Source organism: Rhineura floridana, chromosome 4 (assembly GCF_030035675.1).
Source record: "Rhineura floridana isolate rRhiFlo1 chromosome 4, rRhiFlo1.hap2, whole genome shotgun sequence".
Taxonomy (NCBI): Eukaryota; Metazoa; Chordata; class Lepidosauria; order Squamata; family Rhineuridae; genus Rhineura; species Rhineura floridana.
In genome coordinates, this window is record NC_084483.1 from 24860504 (window position 1) to 24881520 (window position 21017).

Here is a 21017-nt window from a genome sequence, read left to right on the forward strand (position 1 = left end):
GAAGTGGTGCAGTCCTTTCTACCCTCTCATTCCCACCTCATCCTGCTGCATGTGTAGGCTAGACCTGAGCAATGAGACATTGAGTGATGATGAGGTATCAATAGATGCACACACATGTGTGAATCAACCTTTGGGGCTGGCCAGTTTAGACACTACAGTCCAGAGAACTGAAAACCTATTTTAGAATTATCTGAGACCTTTTTAGCATGCAAGTTTTCATTCTGAAGCATGCAAACGTTCTGAAGCCAATTGTTTATCACCAAGATCATATTGCTGTGTTTAAATCAGAGTGGAAATTCCTACTGGTGGTTCACAGTGAACACACCACCACCACCACTGTTTCCTCCACCCTGATACAAACTAAATTCAACAAATGATCTTGGAAAATCTTCTTGCATAATTCAGGTAGTTTTGCAATTCTCACAAACACACTACGCCCCCTGATGTTAGCCAATCCCTTCTGAGTCATGAACCTCACATCTATTAAACTCTATGCTTATTCGTAGTGGAGCAATTGTGTGCTTTCCCTGACCATGGTCATCAGATGATACAGTCATCCAGTTGTTAATTACATTTGCATCTCACACTTTATTCCTCTATATCCAGTAATGGCTTTGAATGTCTAGTCTTAGTAAATGCCTCTCAACTAGAATAATAATGTATTTGTTTATGTCTATTTCCATTCCACCCCATCCCAAAGGCTGAGGATTATCTGGTCCTGCCCATTGTGGGCTTTGCATCATGCACTCAAGGATGCCAGGTTAGCAGTCTGGCCACAGAGCCAACATTGTTCTTCATGAAACATGCTGATTAAACTGTTCCACAGTAATCATCTTGGTTCTGGGTCTTACTCGTTAAAGCTATAAAAGATGGCCCTGCAACATTTTGACACACATTGATGACTCCCAGTCCCTGCATAGCTCTTCTCTTTCATAACATGAAAGTGAAACAGAATCAAATGAATTATATATGAAGACCATGATACAAAGAAGGGATATATGAGAAGAGTGTACAAAGCTAGGCCTTTACTTGCTGTTTTCGCCAGAGCAGTGCTGACTGCTAATAGCAGTTTTGAAGAAGGGGTAGTGGTGGGGACCAAGGGTGCATTCACATGTGGGGTATATTGCATTATTTTTCCTGATTATAATGCTAGCACTTCTGTACTGATTTCTACTGTTCCTTTCATAATGCAGTACCTGTTGCACTATGTAACGTTGTTTTTTATCAGTATACTGCCATGTCACACTAAATTTAATTCACACCACTGGCCATCCACTACTGACCATAATACTTAATAAAACTTGGAGCAAGCAAACCCTTATATTTCATCTGGAATTATTGACCTGCAGGCAATCCTGTTTCTGCCTAGGACAGGCCTGGGGATTACTGCTTGCACAACAAGGGGCTTTGTTACCATCAACAGATGAGGAGAAGCTAGAGGAATTTGAAGAGTCCATCATGATCACCGTTGAAATATTGGAGCTTTGAAGAAAATGGTGCAAGGCTTGATGTACTATACTCACTCACATCTACTGCAATAATTGATCTGCACTTTTGCCCCCAGCAGGCTACAACTGACAAAAAACTGCATCCTCCACAAGGGGGTTCATTTTCCATTTTAAGGTATAGTCCATGACTCTACATCATACAAGTCACAACAGATGCAAATTACATGCCACTGTACAAGATTCCCCACCCTGCCCATGCATTTTCTTCCAAAATGGGTGCTCGTTTTGTTCGGCATCTCTTATTCTTGCTCTGGAACGAATATGGCTCCACCTTTGCTGTTTCACAGCCCTTGGGCTCAATAGCTTGTGCCAACGTTTGCTGAACAGCCTCTCCCAGCTCAGGACACCAGGAACGGCTTCCCTCACTCCTTTTTCCTCCTCCATTTTGCTCTTTCTCCGTCTGTGCTCAGAGCTGCTGTGTATGTAAATTTGTACTTTGAGATAAAATACAAAGGGCTGTGGATTTCCCTCTCAGACAAGCAGTATCAGGTGTATTAAGTCAGCTGGCTGTGCAGGCTGATGTTGCCTGGGCATTCTTATTTATATAGGAAGGATGAAAGAAAACACAGTACACAGAGAGAGAGAGAGAACTACGTATAACCGATACCCACTGTTCTGCTAGTTATGAAGCAAAACAGGAATGAGTCCAACATTCAGGAGAGCTCTTTACTGGGGAGAAACAGGGCTACAGTGGCAACCATGGCACTCCCTGAGTGGTGAGAAATGGTTGTGCGTTCATTTTGCCTTTGGAAACTTTCATTTCTCAGTTGGCTCTTGACCTATTGCAGGACAAATTCATGCTCCAGTGCCCAACCCAGAAGTCTAGCTGCTGCCATTTCAGCTGTGGTTTTGAACCTGTCAGAGATCTTTATGCTTCACATCTCCAGTAATCTCCGCCCACGGTGTGCTCCAGTTACATTGAAGCAGAACAAAAAATAAGCCAAACCCTGACATGCTCAGACCCATTTCTCTCCCCCCCCATGTTCTGAAATGTGGTAGGATGGCTTCATTAACCTTTGGCAGGCTGCAATGGGTTTGGGGAAGGCGGGGTTGAAATGCTGCACATGCAAACTGCTGTGAACATTTCCGGCCCCAGCCCTGAAACCATTCCTCATGAGAGTTCACGGGCTTACTTGTGAAAACGTGGTTTTGTGGTCATTTGTTGAGCACATGGAAAGGAAGGAAAGAGCCATAGAGTTCCCCTCTTTTAACCACAGGTGTGTGGGGAAGACCAGAGGTAAATTTCGACCAGTGATTTGGCAAGCATCTAACCTCTGAGTCCAGACTATCATGACTCTATAATATTGGTTTCATAACTGCTCTGCTTAAAAACATCCTATCATCTTGAACCATTGGTGGTGCTGGTTAAGGGGTGTTGGAGTTCAACATCCAGAGGGCCCTAAGGACAAAACCATGATACTCACAAATAATATCTTGCAATATCAGTCCTATGGTTGGCTGCAAAACCTGAGTTTATGGTGACCTTTGTGGCCACCTTAAGTGTGAAGTTGATGTTTATGTTTGTTAGCAGTGTTGAATGGTTATTCATCAGAGGTCGAAGTTGTGTTGTACCATGTATGTTATTATTATGTGGTTGGGAGGAAGTAGTTTTATACCCTCACCTCAGGGTGAGACTCTGGTATAAAATTAGGCCTGTCTCAGGTGAGAGATGGGGAAGGAGTTTTCCATGGGTGTGTGGCACAGATGGGGAGAGCATCTAACATGTGCATGCTTGATAGGGATTCTTTGCACGTGGGTTGTTGTAACATTGCTAAGTGAGAGTGGTTGATATGTCTGAGGTAGTGAATGATGGTACTGGTTATAGGGAATGGATGGTGAGTGGTTGTATTACTATGTGTTATGGCTGCTATTTTATTTTATACTGCCTTGTAATACTCTGACTTTTACATTGTGTTTATGTATATGGATACCATTCATGAATTTTGTAATGTAAATTAATTTGATACGGTTTTTATTGTACCTCGTGTGTTCTGTCTTTCAGAGAGCAAGTGGTCTATAAAGTGAATGATGATGATGATGATGATGATGATAATAATAATACATATGACAGAGTAGACCCACTGACATTAATGAGCATGACAAACTTAGGTTAGTTAATTTCAGTGGATCTATTCTGAGCAGGACTCAATTAAATACAACCCTTTAAATTTACAGTGGTGCTGGTAAGTTGTTATAGATTGCAGCCTAAGGCACAATCCTAATATGGAGTGGGGCTGGGGAGGGACAGTGAAGTTGGTTGATTAAACACCTTATCCTACACCCTGCTTGTTGAGGGTGAAGAATGCACTTCCAGGTTCCAAGCTACACAGCAAGTGGATTGGACTGTGAAAGACCAACCCAAATTGTGTTTGCATTTTGACAAATTTGTAGGGCAGTCCAATATCTCAGAGAGGAGGTCAGGTCTGCTCCCTTGGTGGATTCACTAGAGCTGCCCAATTTCCCTGCTTTTAAAAGTTTGATAGAAATATCTGTTGGTTGTAGGTATGTTCTTAAACTGCAAGGGTTTTTTGCCTATTAGTAAATTTCTCTGCTTTTTAATCTGAGGGGTAAGAAGTGGGATCATGTGCAAGTTTGCTGAGAAAGGATTGATCATTTGCATGCTTATGGAGTTCAATGGGATTTATTCCTCTGCAATCATGCTTAGCATAGGTGAAACTGACTATGGAGGAGGAGGAGGAGAAGGAGGGAAGGCTGGAGTGGGCAGGGGAGGAAGAAGGAGGAAGAGGGGAGGAGGGGAGGGAGAGGAGCAAAGGGGAGGGGAAGGGAAGAAGAGAGGTGGAAGGAGAGGAGAGAGGGGGAGAGGAAAGGCAGATTTGATCATTTGCATGCTTATTGAGTTCAGTGGGATTTACTCCTTGCAATCATGCTTAGGATAGGTGAAATGGACCATGGGGGAGGAGGAGAAGGGAGGAGAGGGAAGGAGAGGAGAGGGAAGGAAGAAGGGAGGGGAGAGAGGAGGGGAAGGAGGAAGGGAGGGGAAGGAGGGGGAAAAGAAGGGGAAGGGGAGGGGATAGGACAGAGGAGGAGGGAAGGGTAGGTTGGATCATTTGCATGCTTATTGAGTTCAGTGGGATTTACTCACATGCAGTCATGCTTAGGATAGATAAAAATGACCATGGGGGAAGAGGAGGAGGGTAGAGGAGAGGGAAGGAGGAAGGGAGGGAAGAGGGAAGGGAGAGAGGGAAGGAGGGGAGGGGATTAGGAGGGGAGGGAAAGGTGAAGGAAGTGGGAGGGGAGGACAAGGAGGGAGAAGGAGAGTAGGGTAGGTTGGATCATTTCATGCTTTTTGAGTTCAGTGGGATTTACTCCTGTACAGTCATAGTTAGGATAGGTGAAATTGACCTGGGGGAGGGGGAGAGAAAGGGAAGAAGGGGAGGGGGAGGAAGGAAGGGGGAGGGGAGAGGGATGAGAGGCAGGGGGGAGGGAGGGGAGGAGATTGGATGGGTGGGTACTGGGCAGAGGGAAGGCCTTTTTCCTTTCCAAAAGGAAAACACTGTGAACAATCTCATTGTTGTTGTTTTCAGGGCAACATCTGCAGTCAGCCCAAAGAATAGAAACAAGACATGTGCTGTGCTGATCTTGTTTTAGCAGGGAGGAAGCAACAATATTAAGATACAGTTGATATAGTTCAGATAGTCACTTTAAATATGTTTGATTTACTTTGCAATTTTAGTGAAGTTTCCTATAGTAAATCATTCTCTTTTGCTTCTGTTTCTGTGAATATGTGAACTACAGCAACACTTTGCAACGCTATATCTGAGGCTGAGAGGCAGTGACTGGCCCAAGATCACCCAATTAACTTCATGGCTATGTGGGGACTTGAATCCTGGTCTCCCAGGTTGTAGTCCTAGGATAGGTAAAACACCATAGGGGAGGAGGAGGGGAAGGGGAGAGGGGGGAGGTGAAGGAGGAGGGGCGATTGGAAGGGGATGGGGAGGGGAAAGGAGGGGTGAAGGAAGAGAGAGGAAAGGGGCAATAGACGGAGGGGATAGGCGGGAGGGGAGGGCAGGTTTGATCATTTGCATGCTTTTTGAGTTCAGTGGGATTTACTCCTTGCAGTCATGCTTAGGATAGGCGAAACTGACCTGGGGAAGGAGGGGAGGAGATTGGGTGGGTGGGCTGTGGGCAGAGGGAAAGCCCCTTTCTTTTCCAAAAGGAAAACATGAATAGTATCATTCTTTTTCAGGGTTGCCCCCAACTTTTTATTCTACAGCAGGCACATGTAGCCTCCCACCCAAATTTAAACCAAAGCTGTCCCTGGCCACATCCACACCAGACTGTTATTTCACTTTAGGCAGTCATGGCTTCTTTCAAAGAATCCTGGGAAGTGTAGTTAGTGAAGGGTGCTGAGAATTGCTAAGAGATGCCCTGTTCCACTCACAGAGCTTCAATCAGAGCGGCTGACTGTTAAATCACTCTGGCCACTGGAGCTCTGTCAGCAGAATAGGAGTCTTCTCTCACCATTCTTCACAAATTACACTTCCCAGGATTCTCTGGGGATAGCCATGACTGTCTCACATAAAATCAAAGTCGGGTGTGGGTGTGGCCCCCTGATTAGGCAAGCCCAACAGCTGTGAGTCTGGCTTTTAGAACACTGACAGTTGGTTCTTACTGAATATGCCTGACATTATCATTGAGTTCAAGCCAAAATTTCGTAAATTAATTAAAAATCAGCCAGGCATTTTTTTAACTTTTAAACTGCAGAAGATAAAGGTCAGAGTATGCGGCAAGGTCAGGAATAGGATTACAAGTTCTCTGTGAACATGGCTGATTTTTAATTAATTTCAACAAAATTTGAGACCACTGACAGAAAAATGTCCAACAGGGGTCTGTCTTTTTTGTCGTTTTACACTTTGAACTCTTGATTCTCTCTGAGTATTTTGTGTATCACCATGAAAACCTAGAAGGTTGTTAAGCAAGCTTTTCTGAGCTCAAGACTATACATTTTGTAAGGTTTTGTTTTGAAATGAGCTTATGGGAAGCAGCAGAATGGCATGTGGGGGGTATTTTCAATGTAACATTGCGGAATGTAAAAAATCCATGCAGGCTATAGTATTAAGCCACTCTCGTAGCTGTCTGACTGAAATCAACGGGACCTCAAAGTGCTGTACTTTGGTTGGGTCATATATATGGTTGGGCAACCTTGCATCATGGGAGTGAAAACTAAAATCTGATTATACTGCTAGATGGAAGAAATATCTTATACGGCGCGGGACCACGATATCTGTCGGAACGCTTCTCCCGATATGAACTGGCTCATACACTACGGTCTACTACGAAGGCCCTCCTCCGGGTCCTGACGCATAGGGAGGACAGGAGGGTGGTGACGAGATCTAGGGCCTTCTCAGTGGCAGCCCCCGAATTGTGGAACAGTCTCCCTGAGGAGGTACGCTTGGCGCCGACACTATCATCTTTTTGGCGCCAAGTTAAAATCTTTCTCTTCTCTGAGGCATTTTAATCTTAGTTAAATGTTTGTAACTTGGTTTTAGATTGTGTAGTTTTTATATGCTTGTTGTATCAGATTCTGTAATTTTATTGTATTTTATGTTAACCGCCCAGAGAGCTATTGCTAGTCGGGCGGTATATAAGTTTAAGAAATAAATAAAATAAATAAATAAATATCAGAAGCATAAGACATAAGAAAAAAACTTTAACTATGACATCTGAACAGCTTCAGCTGAAATAAACATAAAGAATATTACTTGTTACTTCAATAAGCAAAAGCAAAGATTATCCCATGAATTTTAATAAGTACCCTTGGACAACCAACTTAGCAACAAAGCAATGCCTAGGCATCTGTGTCCATTTCTGATACATTTCAAATGAGGCATAGCATCTTAAAAATAAACAACCATTCCACAATAGCAATTGTATTAAACATAATATTGTGGTCAATGGTATCTCTTAAGCTGTAAATAGCTTTATCAGTTAGATTGCAACTCATCTTTGACAAGAGGTAGTAGATACATTTACTTATATGTCCAAACACAGTGCAATAGGTTATTGCTTTATACTTACATATGAAAGAAATGTGGAGATTCCCCCTGCCCCCAAGTGTGAAATGGAGCAATTCAACGAGCCAGGCCTGTGAAAGGATATTGAAAGCAACAACTAAAAGTCATGACAGCCTACTCAAATGGAAGCGTTTGTACTGTATGCAATGCCAACAAGCGTGATGTACAGAAAATCGGCTGTTGTTCCTGGTCCAAAAACTCAGGGTCAAAGGGGAAAGCATGTGTACAATTTGCAAGGGGAAAGTTGGCAGGCACTTACTTCTCCCTGCTTTCAGTGATTAGACAGCCAGATTAGTGCCGTAAATAATTACATTTATAGAGGAAAAGACAATTGCATAAGATTATGTCAGAATCTGTGCTGGGCTTTCTTTTCAGACTAATGCTGAAGCTCCAAATCAATGGAAAAGGGGGCCTGAGTGCGACATGGACAATACCCTTGCTATATAGCTGTGCTCATTGGAGCAGATGGGAGTGATAGCTCAGAACATCTGGAGGGCACTAGGTTGTCAAAGGCTGGTGCAGAATTGCCATATTCTTCCCACTACAGTTTTTTTTAAAAACTTAGTAGAGCACAGTGTTTGAGGGGCTTTATTTCTGATGTCAGATGTCTAGTGATCAAATAAAACAAATTATGTCAAAAATGTTCATACCATTTTTATTCCTTTATTTTATTTCTACTGCACCTTTCAGGGCAAGCCTTCACAGCAACTTACAGTAAAAATGTTTTGAAAATAGTAACAATTGAACAACTGATACAAACAGACCAGCTAAATCATATATAGGCCCAGCAACAAAATCAGTAAAAGCAGAATGAAGAAGTGTTTAGGGACTACTTAAAGTAGGGGTGGGAGAACCTGTGGCCCTCCAGATGTTACCAGACTACAACTCCTATTGTCTCTGGCCTTTATCCAGGCTGGCTAGGACTGGATAGTCCAACAACATCTGGAAGGCTGCAGGTTCCCACCCCTGGTTTAAAGGCTGAGAGAGGGTGCACCAAAGTTCTCAGGGAAGGAATTTCACAAGTGTAGGGCCACCTTTGAAAAGGCTTTCTCCTTGGTACTTATCATTTTGATCAGCCTGAATGATAGAGCAGCCAGCAATGCCTCTGAGGACAATCTTAGGGCCTGGACAATTTCATATGGGTGTAAGCAGTCCTTCAAATAACCTAGTCCCAAACCATTCAGGGATTTAAAGGATAGTGCTAGTACCTGAAACTGAGCCTGGAAATAAATGGGTAAGTGATGCAACTGTTACAAAATTGATGTAATATGATAGTTTTCTTTCCACACTGTCAGTGCCTGATATATGGAATTGCTGTGCATCTTACATTTTCCCTTGAAAATGGGGGTGGGGGGGGTTGAGCTGGTTGTTCAAATTTGAAATGTAGAAATAATGGTCAACTGAACTTCCATTCTGACATCTCAGACTTCAGATTACTGCAATGCAGTATGCATGGGGCTGCCTTTGAAGACAGTTTACAAACTGCAACTAGTGCAGAACTCAGTGGCCAGAATGTTCTGGAGGTAAGAGATCTGATCATATAATACTGATCCTGTCCCGAGTGCACTGGCTGCCAATACGTTTCTGGGCTCAATTCAAAGTGCTGTTTTTTACCTATAAAGCCTTATGTGGCTCAGAATCCCAATACCTTAGGAAGGCCTCTCCCCATAGGAATCTATGCAGACCCTGCATTCATCATTTAAGACCCTTTTTCAGGGAGAAAGGGAGGGGATTTAGTGAAGTCTAAAGGAGGGAAAAGAGGGGGCTTAACAGTTGCAGGAGGGAAAAGAGGAAAGCCTAAGGGGCTCCCATGCTGGGAGTTGGGGTTGGTGAGGTATGGGGGGAGCTTGGTGAGGGTATGCAGGGTTGGTGAAGCAAGCAGGATAAAAATATTTGTATATACTGCTATTCATAACCTCAGAGGGATGTTGTAAAAAACAAAATCCTTTCATGTCTTAGAGATGGGAAGATACAGTGATGATGGATGCCATATTTCCCATTACTTTTTTTTAAGTTAACAATGTTTTTCATTGAAGTGGATGGCAAAGCTCCCAATTTTTTTTGATGAGAACAAATTCAGGCCCTGTAATTTGTTTGTTAGGAATTATCCCATGGGTTGAAACTCAGCCACCGCACATAGTAGCTCAACAGCCAGGAAAACCTGTTGAAATGAGTGAACACCCGTTGACATATCTTTCCTAGTACCAGCAATGTTTTCTTACTATCAGAGAAGAAAAGAAGTGAAATAGTCAGAAAATGTTTGAAATTTGGCACATTTTCAATTTTGAAATTTGCAGTAACACTTGGATGGTTTGAGTTTTTCAACAATCCAGAGGAGTATCTATGGATTCGTTGAAGGACTAAAGCGAATACAAAATCTATTACATGCTAGAGAGTCAGCTTTGAGACCCTGTTAGATCCTGACACCTGTCAGATCCTGTTGAATGTTGACCATTATTGAAAATAAATCAGCAGATGCTAGAGGACAGGGAGTGGTGGTGAGGTGTTGGAGGTCAGAGGAGGGTGTGTCATGTAGATTGCCTGACACCTACTAAGCTAGTCTGCTGCCCTCAGGTACTGTAGAGGAGGATTTCCTGGTGTTACCAGTGTTGAAATCAGGTTCAACTACCAGTTCAGCAGACATGGAATCGGGGGCGGGGGCGGGCACTTGCCATCTTTGCTCTTCACCTCAGGCAGCTAAATGTCTTGGGCTGGCTCTGGGCAGGGAGGCACTGTGGCAGAGTTGTGGCCCTCTAGGCCTCTCTACACCGCCCTTGGAATTCTCTCCAGGCCACACCCCTCATGGACCCTGCTTCTCACCTTGAGTGTTTTCCACCTGGCTGGAACGTGTCCTTGAGCTTTGAGAATGCCTCTTGCTTGTCTGGAAGAAAGATAAGAGAGGGGTGTACAAATGTGTAGAAAAAGTAGCCTGCTATACAAAAGTATATTTGTTACTCCGCCTACTTTTGTCTCAGGCTCCACCCACTACTGACTAGCATGTGGGCTTTGAAAGGCGGCCCAAAAAGGAACAACCCTTTGGACTGAAAAAGATCCCCCATCCCCGCACTCTGACCCAGTCCACATACTTATTGGCCCAACAAACCTTTCTCATGTGGAAGCAAAGCGAGATGCTCTTCCATCCCTACACGATGAATATACAATGCTTGTGAGGACGAAGCTGCACACGGGGGCCCTTATATTCATTAAGCTGGATCTGCACAATCTTCCCACAGCTTTTTTTGGACAGAAAGAATTGCACAAGCAATGGCTTGTGGGCTTTCCACAGGCATCTGGTTGCCCACTATGAGAACAACAGGATGCTGGACTAGGTGGGCCTTTAGCCCAATCCAGCAGGCACATATATTCTTAACTGGAACTTCCTCATGCAAGTCTCTGCGCAGAGCACCCGAATCACATATTGTATTATGAGCACAAGGCACACGGAACTTCTTTTGCACTGTGAAAAAAGATCACAGGCAGTCAGTGTACAAATAGGCTTGAGTTTGCCAGGAAGGTTAACGGGACACACCCTGCCCCATTGCCAAGCTGTCAGAAGCCATTGGGCAGGTGCTTGACACTGTAGTAGTTGCTGTAGCAGCCCTGCTGGTCAAGGATCCTAGTGATGTCCACCCCCTTCACACTCTCCCTACTGGCTCTTTGAGGGCTTCAATTTGAATTTTGCTGACTTGAGTTATCCCTCACATATTTTCATTCTATTCCCATCGCTGATTCATTAAACCAAGTGACCCAAATGAGTCATTCAGCATTAAGCAATGTGCTAAAATTAGCCCGTGGGACATGTCAGGCTTGGGTGCGACCAGGATTTGGAAGAAGACTCTTGCTCCTTTGATGACAACTGACAAGAGTCCATTATTTATTTTATTACATTTTATATCCCTTTTTTCCTCCAATGAACTGAAGGCGACATACATGGCTCTCTCCCCTTTTTATCTTCATAACAGCCCTGTGAGGTAGTTTAGGTTGAGACTGTTGACTAGGCCAAAGCCACCAAGTAAGCTTCAGGGCTGAGGGGTGTGAGTTGAACCTGGGTCTCCTCAACACTTAAATGACTACACCACACTGGCTGTCATTACTTGCAGAGGACCATTGGCCATCAGAGGTGAGCTCAATACAGAGGGCCTACCTGACAGCTCAGATAACTCCTCAGGCTCAATTGCCAGTGACCTCAGTCCTTGAAGCCAGCAACTTAGCTACATTTACACTGGGGTAATGGCAATGGTGAACTCAGATGAAGGTGCATGCAGCTAGCAGCCTATGCACAACTCTCTGGACTAAGTCCCAGAAGTGGCTTGTGCATTTTATTATTGTTATTTATCAAACGTCTATCCCACCTTTTCTCCCAAATGAGCCCTGGCATTTGTCAGGGTCTTAAGACCTGGAGAGGGCCCACGGTCCGAACTCATTTCCACTTTGCGTAGAGCATCCAAAAAGATAAAATGAAGCATACAAAACTTCTTCATTTGCATGCTTTGCATCGTTCAGGTTAGGGGGTCCTACTGAGGGTGCTGTGCTCAAGCTCCTCACCCCGGCCAAATCCTAGCAGCAGCACTATCCACCTGACAGGGTGACAGTGTTGGCCTCTCTGGGAAAGTGCATTCCATAGATAGGAAGCTACTACAGGAAAGGGTCGTTCTCTCATTGCCAATCTCTCTGGACTACCCTCAGAGGTGTCACACAGAGAAGGGTTACAGATGATGATCTCAGGGTCCAGGCAGGTTCATATGGGCAAAGGAATTCCTTTAGGTATGGGGTCCTGAGATAATAAGGCTTTAAAGGTCAAAACCAGCACTTTAAAAATAAGCTATTAACATATGTTCTCTAAGTTTTTGAAAGCTCACTCTGGTCTCCGCCTGTCAACCTCTCCTTCCTTGTTTAAAAAAGGAACTAAATTACCTGTAGCTTAAACAGGTGGCATTGCAGAAAAAGAAGGAAACATTTGAGATTGTGCTGAAAAAAGTGCCTAAAAAATATTCTCGGCATTACACATACTGTTGTGCACTAGCAGAGTAATCAGTAATGCACAGGTAAAATGCAGTTGTTTCTGTCAATCTAGATATCACTATCCAGGTGACAGGGCAGTGGTAAGGAACAAGTATGCTTACCTGTGGGAAAACCTGATACAGGTTGTTCCCAGACGTAGTATAGGCTGTATCGCTCCCTCCCTTTAACAACTCACACTGAGGCAATGCAAAATATTGCTCAAGGTTATCTAATCTGGCAAAAGGTTCAAATTCAGACTTTTGGGTCCCAACATGATGTTTGAATGGCATTAGGAACTGATTCCGCTGTTTTGTTCTCCTGCCTTTTAATTGCCCTTTGGTGTAAAGATAGGCATAATTCAAAGAGCTTGGAAAGCTGCCTGATACTGAGTCAGACCACTGGTCTATCCTGCTCAGTACTGTCAGCACCGATTGGCAGTGGCTCTCCTGACAGAACATTCCCAACCTTACCTGGCGATGCCAGGGACTGGAACCTGAGAGCTTCTGTACGCAAAGCAGATGCTCCGACACTGAGTCTTTATGGCCCTTCCCTGAGAAAACTCACCGCAGGTCCACCTGCCGTAATCTGAATGCAACTTCCTCCCAGCTTTGCAGTTTAAATGGCATACATACATACCTGCAAATTCTTACAGGCATAAATCTTGCCTTTCCTTTTATGCATCAGGCAGGTGGCCTGCCTTTAAAATAAATTTAAACAAAGTGCTACCTGTATGTCCAGAGGAAGGCAATGGTAAACCACCTCTGAATACCACTTACCATGAAAACTCTATTCATAAAGTCGGGATTGACTTGAAGGCAGTCCATTTCCATTTTTACCTGTATGTCACACGTTTTATATTGTGACCTGCCCTTTCTTTCAGCATTAATAAACAAAGAAGAAACAACCTTTCCAAAAAATATAATAAAAAGAGCAAAACTGCTCTGGGAATTGGGAGAAGATTTCTCAGTGATAGCAGCAGCAGCAGCCAATCAGTGCAGTCCACAGCTAGCTTGTATTGCAGCCTTGAGGAGCCAGTTTTTCCAGAGCTCCACACTGCAAGGGAAAGAATGTTGGACTGAACACAGTGAGAATGTTTTTGAGATTGGCTACAGTGTTCTAAAAATATTTTGTCTGTCCTCCAACTTAGATGGCAGGACGTGGTTCTACCTTTCTAAAGGGCCCAGCCAGGGCTGTGCGCTCTGGAAAGCAACAGCAACTCTGTACAACCAAGGCTACACCAGGAAAAGCTGATTTCTGAGACCTGTATTAATGATAAAAATAAATTAATCAAAACTGCACATATTTTTGTCATTCTGCAGTAATTTAATCTACTGCTGAAAGTCACAGGGGAGCAAGGAATTATGCAAGTTAGTAAAGCCCCACTCTCTGAACAGTGGAATCCTGATCCAATTTCCCCTCCACTCTCTCTGCACGCTCCCATCTTGGATTTTCAGAGCTCACTAGGGGCACAGCCTGACCTTATATTTTCAACCATCCAGGGACTGCATGCGGCTCTGATTTCATTGCATGAAGCTCCCCAATGCTCGTTGAAGCTGTCCCATTTGAACATCCCCCTTTCTGTTCATTTCCTGTTTTTCCTGTCGTTTAAAAAAGCTTTTCCTCCAGCTGTCTAAGAGCAAATTAGTGGGCTTCTGCTCTCTGTCTCTCTCTGTAGAACAATTATGTCAGAAAGGAATTATTTTCACTGGATTTTCAGAACAATAACTATATTGGTCTGTTGGACAACCCCCCTCCAATATATTCAATATACTCTGTATCATTCTTTTCTTTTAGTTTATCCATGAAACAGTGTTTTCCTCAATTTCAACATTAGTAAACCTTCTGTAAGCTAGTTTGATTCCTTTGAAATATTTTGTACTTGAACACTGGTACTTTTGAGAGTGACCCCATCAAACTCAGCAAGACTTACTTCTGAGTAGACTTGCATAGGACTGGGAAGTTTAATATGAGGTAGCCACAGTGAGACTTGAAGCAAACTGCTCTGTATCAGGAAATACTTGTTCTTTGGCTCCGCCCATCATTGGCTTTGGCTCCCCCACCTCTAGCGTGCATCTCCCAACAGATTTCCCCTGAGAGTATGCGACCCTCAACAAGAAAGTTTGCCCACACTTTCCTGGAAGAAGTAATCTGAGATTTTCAGGATACTGAAGTTAAGATTGTGTCCAAAATCATACCCTATGGTTTTGCTGTACTTGCCTCCTATCATGGACATCATGGGACTCTAGGTCCAGCCATGCACCTCGAGACCTCTTCTTGCCTTTGGTGCCAAGTAGCTCCTCCGGGAAAGGAAGAAGAATGGCTCCTGCTGTCTGGGTAATCATGTTTTAGGAAGCCACAATTCAGCAGAAAGGAGCCCTGGCAGAATTCCCCACTGTGGTGCCATTGTCCAAAGCACCGGCCTGCGTTCACAGGAATTAGGATGAGTCCTACACAGGGCACTTTTTGTAACAGTACTCACTGGTTCAGAGTACCGTCACCTCTTCTTTTTTGCTGCCCATCGTGACCATTTTGCACTGGCACCCATGACACTTTTGATCAAGGTATCAGCACCAGCACCTCATTCCCCTTCCCCCCAAAATCATAGCTCCTACATGCGATAGAACTTAGCACTCCTGCATCTCTAGTTAATAGGAAATGACAACCGGTGCAATTTGCCCTCCCATAATGGTGCTGGCACAAGAAAAGCTACTCCTGCTGAAATCCCCACTTGGGAGCCTTCTCACAAAGCCCCGTCTTCCATTGCCTCTCATCACACCATAACATTGCCCATGCTCTCCAACATTTTGAGTGTAGGAATGAGTGAATCTGTCAGTTTCGGTTTCTCTCAGTTTCCCACAATAAAACATCAAAAAAAATCATACAATAAAATTCAGTAGGAGGAGGAAGAGGAAGAAAAAAGAGGAGGAGGAAGGATGTGTGTCTGTCCTGAGAAGGTTTTGATCCAAATTTTACCAGTACAGGCAAAGATAACAAGGGATAAATATTTGTAAACGCAATTACATGTGCTTCAGTTTTATTTCAGTTGGAGGTTTAGGCTATACACAGTTATCTGGGAGGAAGTCCTGTTGAACTCAGTAGGACTTACTTGTGAGAAGACATCCAAAGGTTTGCATTGTTAATATCCTTAGAGAAATTATTGTTATTACTGTCATCATCATCACCACCACCCAACATTTCTACTGAATAAAGCCAGAGAAATATGCTATGGAAAATGTGGCTGCCACTTTAAGAGAGTGAAGCTCTGGAACAGGAAATGAAAACCAAAGGGAAAAGAACAAGGAGTTATAGAATACTTGCAGGTTGTAAGTATTTTGTGGGAGAAATTCAAGAGCATTTAAAGTGAATTAAAGCGTTTTGTTGCCCTAGCACAGCAAATCCATTTCTTTTGTAAAAAAAAGGACTTTTTTTGCAGTATGGAAGGTGACAGGGGGATGCATTGAAAAGTATGGGATGAATGAAAGATTAATGGGAAGTCATGTAAAAACCTCACAAGCAAAACCAGGATGACTGCTCACTGTGTATTATAATCACCAGGTAAACAAATCAGAAAGCATACTCAATAAAGACTGGATATAGGATGCTTCCAGGGTGTCACTATTTTCAGATGGGATTCAATGACAGACTGGCAAATTCAGGTTGCACAATTACAACTGATTCAGAAGTCTCGTGCAACAAATCTGCTTCCCAAAGATCAGACTTTTTGCAATAAGGAAAGTGACAGGAAAATGTGGAATAACACTTGCTTTGATGCAATGGCATCTAACCTCCCTGCAAACAAATCGGAATGAATGTTCATTAAACAGATAGTCTGGAAACAACCATTGTCTAACCACCATGTATGGTTTGTAAAAGCAAATCAGGATGAATGCTAAATAAACAGGTCATCTGGAGGAGCCAATGAAATAGGATCAATTATATCAGGTTAGCTGGTTCAATAAGATTATGTTGGCGCTTGAAGTAGCTGTAGGTGTCTGAGAGGGTTTACTAATAAGCAACCATAGAGGAGTAAAGACCAAATAAAAGTTAGAAGACATCAGAAATTATACAGCCCAACTGTTTGTCCAAAGGCAAACACCTCTCCACCAATGCTGCAAAATAAACGCATGTAACAGTGCACTGATTACAGTGCACACTGCTGAAGAGAGATACCAGAGCAAATCACTCCTAGCCTATATACTTGTATTTTGTATATCACTGAACACTCAGTTTTAGATCTTAGTTTTTCATCCTGTAGAAGCTTGAATTGCAAGCATGAAACATTTCATATGAAAAGCAGGCCAGATAGGGAGAAGGTACTGCTCCATTGACTTAAATGAAAGAATGCCAGCATATATACCAAGTGAGGATCTGGCGTAGTGTGTGTGTGTGCGTGCTTAGACATACTCGCTCTATTAGGGTTGCAAAACTACCATGACTATAATGGACACAATCCATCATGAATGGTTTCTGTGCACCTCTATCAGCCCCATTCACTTAGGGGCTTTCAGACTGTCCTACTTTTATACAGATCTCTCGTCCATTTGGTAGATGCTGATATATGTCTTTTGCACGATAAGAGTGCACCTTCATAAACCACCACAAAGGAAGCAGGTACTTTGCAATAAAATCTAATCACTGAATGGCACCCTTGCATAACACACCCACTCCCCCAACCCCCAAAACTTTGGATTTTTTGTGGTGAAAAACAGGTATGGAAAATTACAGAAGAAAATAGAGGATTATAATTCCTTGATGATAACATCATATAATCCCTGTGCAAACAATTTTTGTGCAAACAAATTGGGATGATTGCTCAAAATGTGCTTCATCTGGAAGCAAACTTAAACCGGGCTTGTGCAGAAATCATATACAAGCTAAAGAGAAGGGAAGACAGGCAAAAATGGTTATAAAATGGCTATAAATGGCTGATAAAGCAAACCTAAATCACTTATGTTTTTGAAAACCACCACCAATAAGGGATGGGTGAATCTGTCAATGTTGGTTTCTCATAATTTATCATTTTTCCAATCTTCAGTTCTCCGCATTTCCACATCAGTTCGCAATTTTTTTAAAAAAGTCCTAACAACTTTTTCACTATTTTCATGCAAATGTATCTTAATACACATGTTTGTATGCAATTTTGCCTAACAGACATATTATTATTTATTTATTTAATTTGTATTCCACCCTTTCTCCCAGCAGGAGCCCAGGGCGGCAAACAAAGCACTAAAACACTTTAAAACATCATAAAAACAGATCGTAAAATACATTAAAACAAAACAGCATTAAAAACATTTTAAAAAACAACCTTAAAAAAGAATTAAAAACATTATTAAAAAACATATTAAACAATTCTGACACAGATGCAGACTGGGATAGGTCTCAACTTAAAAGGCTTGTTGAAAGAGGAAAGTCTTTAAAAGGCGCCGAAAAGATAGCAGAGATGGCACCTGCCTAATATTCAAAGGGAGAGAATTCCACAGGGTAGGTGCTGCCAAGCTAAAGGTCCACTAAAGCAATGTTCTCTTATATCATGCATTTTTGGATTTTCATTAATATATGCATTTTTAAGCACACTTTAGCCAACTAAATGCATTTTTTGTACACATTACTTAACTGGAGAACTGCCCTGCAAAATTCAGAGAAGGGCAAATATCAGACGATGGCTGTTTTTCAGTTTGCGTAGTTTCAGAAAGTGCAGATTGGGTAGGCTCGCCTTTAAATGTGAACTGATTCGAATTTGTCCTCCATCCCTACCACCAATTCCTGGTCCCTCACAGAGGCACTCCTGGGCCTCTTCTGTGATTCTTGGGTGTACCAAATAACATAATTACACCCGGAGTTTTACCTTCCCTAAAACTTTGTATAGTCAGGCTTGCTGCTGCATGTATCCTTCCTTTCTGAAACAGAACAAATTGCATAGAATGAGAGAAAGAACTGTCTGTAATAGTTATACTACCAATCTGAATTATTTGGCTTGGAATCTATAAGGAAAGACACTGAATTAGATGTTCTTAGGCCCACTGAAATCAATTGAAGCATCAGCTGGTGAGTGGCCAGAGGGCATTATAGATACCTCTGTGAAATCACTCCCATTGCACAGAATTTTATCATATTAAACCAAAGATTAGCTATATATTGGCAACATGTTTCATGATTTAAAGGCATTTTGAAGGTAATAATTTGAAAAAAGTGTAAACACCTTTGAGCTTTCGTTGAAAAAATCTTAGATTCTTGTGAAGCAAAAGAATGAAAATTAGAGATCCAGTGATGCTTAAAAGCCCCCCCCAAATATAAAGATAATTTTAAATATGCTTTAAAAATTTTTTTATTGACTTTAACATATAAACAATTATAACATAATAGCAACAATTACAATTATATGTTGTCTGGATTTATAGATTTTTTAAAATAACTTCAATTATTATACAAATCATATAATAACAATCATGTAACCTCAATAGCCCTCTTTGGGTGTTACTGTGCAAATAGGAAAATTAAATAGGGAAATCTAAATAGCATTCTAATTTAATTGGATATTCAAGTATCTAACATTGTACACCAGTGATTGCAAACTATAGGGTCAAAACTCCAGACCTTCCACTTAGTAGGAGCATATGTGTGTACACATATTGTCACTCCCAGAAATTAAGGATTAATCAATCTAAGTCCAAAATTATGGTATGTGGCAAATACATGAAAGCCAAGAACAGCTGGTCACTAAATGGGGCCCCTATAGAGCAAGTCTCCACTTTTAAATATCTTGGTATTTAACTATCCAACAGACTTTCCTGGGCCCTGCAGCTAAAAGCAACGACTCTCACCGGTTCCCAAGCCCTGGGCCTTGCTAAAAGGTTTTTTTACACTCAAGGAGGACAATTTATCCTCAGCATGATTAAAATATTTAAAACCAAAATACTCCCAAAAATTTTATATGGAGTAGAGTTGTGGGGAACAATTGCTAGAGCAAATTTGGAGCCAATACAAAATAGGTTTATGAGACAAGTACTAGGCCTCCCTATGGGGACTCCATCTGCCCATCTCAGAGCGGAGTTAGGCTTACCTTCAATAGCAGCACGCATCGATCTAGCCTATGTACGTTACTGGCTTAGAATCTTCAATATGAACGATTCAGCCTTGGTTAAGCAATGCTGGCATGAACAACTACAGCTGGTGGATGGGCAGCAGAATGCCAGGTGATACTTTCTAATTATGACCTCCCTCAAGCCAAAATGATAGAACTAAACAGAGTTGTCCTCCGTAATTGGATTTTTGATAGCGATGCCTGTCAAGATCGGATGTCCATAGTGACAGCCCCTTTTTCATTATGGTATCCCTCCTTCAAACTTGACCATCTTATATCCAACTATCTTGACACGCTTGACAGAGCCACTATCAGAAGAGCATTTACTGCCCTCCATTTTCAAGCCATGCCTACTGCCTACTTAGAAGGACGATATAGTGGCACCCCAGTGGCTCAACACCAATGTATTTATGGGTGTAAGTCAATAGAGGATTTAGCCCATTATTTACTTCACTGCCCACTCTATGAAAACCCTAGACGAAAGTTTTTACTATATTTTTTAGATTCTTTAGCGCCTTGCCCTGATGGAGAGATGGTTAATGTGCTTTTATCTGACAATTTTAACTCAGTGACCCTCGGAGTCGCTAATTTTGCGCTGGCCGCTCAAAAATTGAGAGCGATTTTTGTTAAAGAATTCTCCAGCCAGGAGCAGCCAACAGATGTTCCTTTTCATGTTATTACCTTTTAACAATATTTGTATTCATATGAGCATATGGCTTATGGCTAAAAGTTGCAATAAAGATTTGAGGTATTTGAGTGTGTACATGTTCTACAAAGTATGCAGATTAACAGTGCTTATTCTGTGCACATTACTCAGAAGTAAATCCCACTGTGTCCAATGGAACTTTCTTCAGGTAAGTGTGCAAAGAATTGTAATCCTATACTCTCTTACCTGGGAAAAAAACCTCATTCAAGTTAGTGTAGCTTACTCAACAGACATGTATAGGACTACGCTGTAAGGCTGCAATCATAAACGGATTTCGCAAGGAGACAGCCCCACTGACCTATCTCATTGGGATTTGCTTCTGAGTAACCATGTTTAGGATTGCAATATAAAGGGTGGCAATTATTCCTACTTTCCTACTATTTCTGTTTGTGGAAGGTCAAAATCAGTTCACACAAAACTGGTATCTTTTCTTGGCCAGGAGCTAGAATTGACAGACTGATCTCCTGTATACGTGTCTTCTTAATAAAGCATTTTGAATCAATATTAGATTCCTCCATGTCATTCAAAACTGATATTCCAGTGTATAAAGAACGAGGAAGATGTAGAAGCTGATCTTTTGGTATGGGCGGGTGATGTGGGTTTTATTTATTTAATGTATTTTATTTTTGCAGCAGGAAGAGGGGTCTTACATTTTTTGACCCCTTATTGCCAGCCTCACACAG

General features: G+C 42.2%; 1 long non-coding RNA gene across 2 annotated transcripts in view; it reads right to left on the reverse strand.

Annotated features, from left to right (window-relative positions):
• Positions 1-1648: 1648 nt before the first annotated feature.
• The window catches only part of LOC133384288 (uncharacterized), a 114993-nt gene continuing 95624 nt past the window's right edge, over positions 1649-21017 (reverse strand). Inside the window, exons 1-4 of one of the 2 annotated variants that reach the window (XR_009762483.1) lie at positions 13321-13497; positions 10364-10424; positions 7548-7614; positions 1649-1923 (exon numbers count right to left, since the gene is read on the reverse strand). This is a non-coding gene — a long non-coding RNA (uncharacterized LOC133384288). Of the gene's footprint in view, positions 1924-7547; positions 7615-10363; positions 10425-13320; positions 13498-21017 lie in introns of those variants that run through there. The other variant, XR_009762484.1, reaches the window with a different exon arrangement.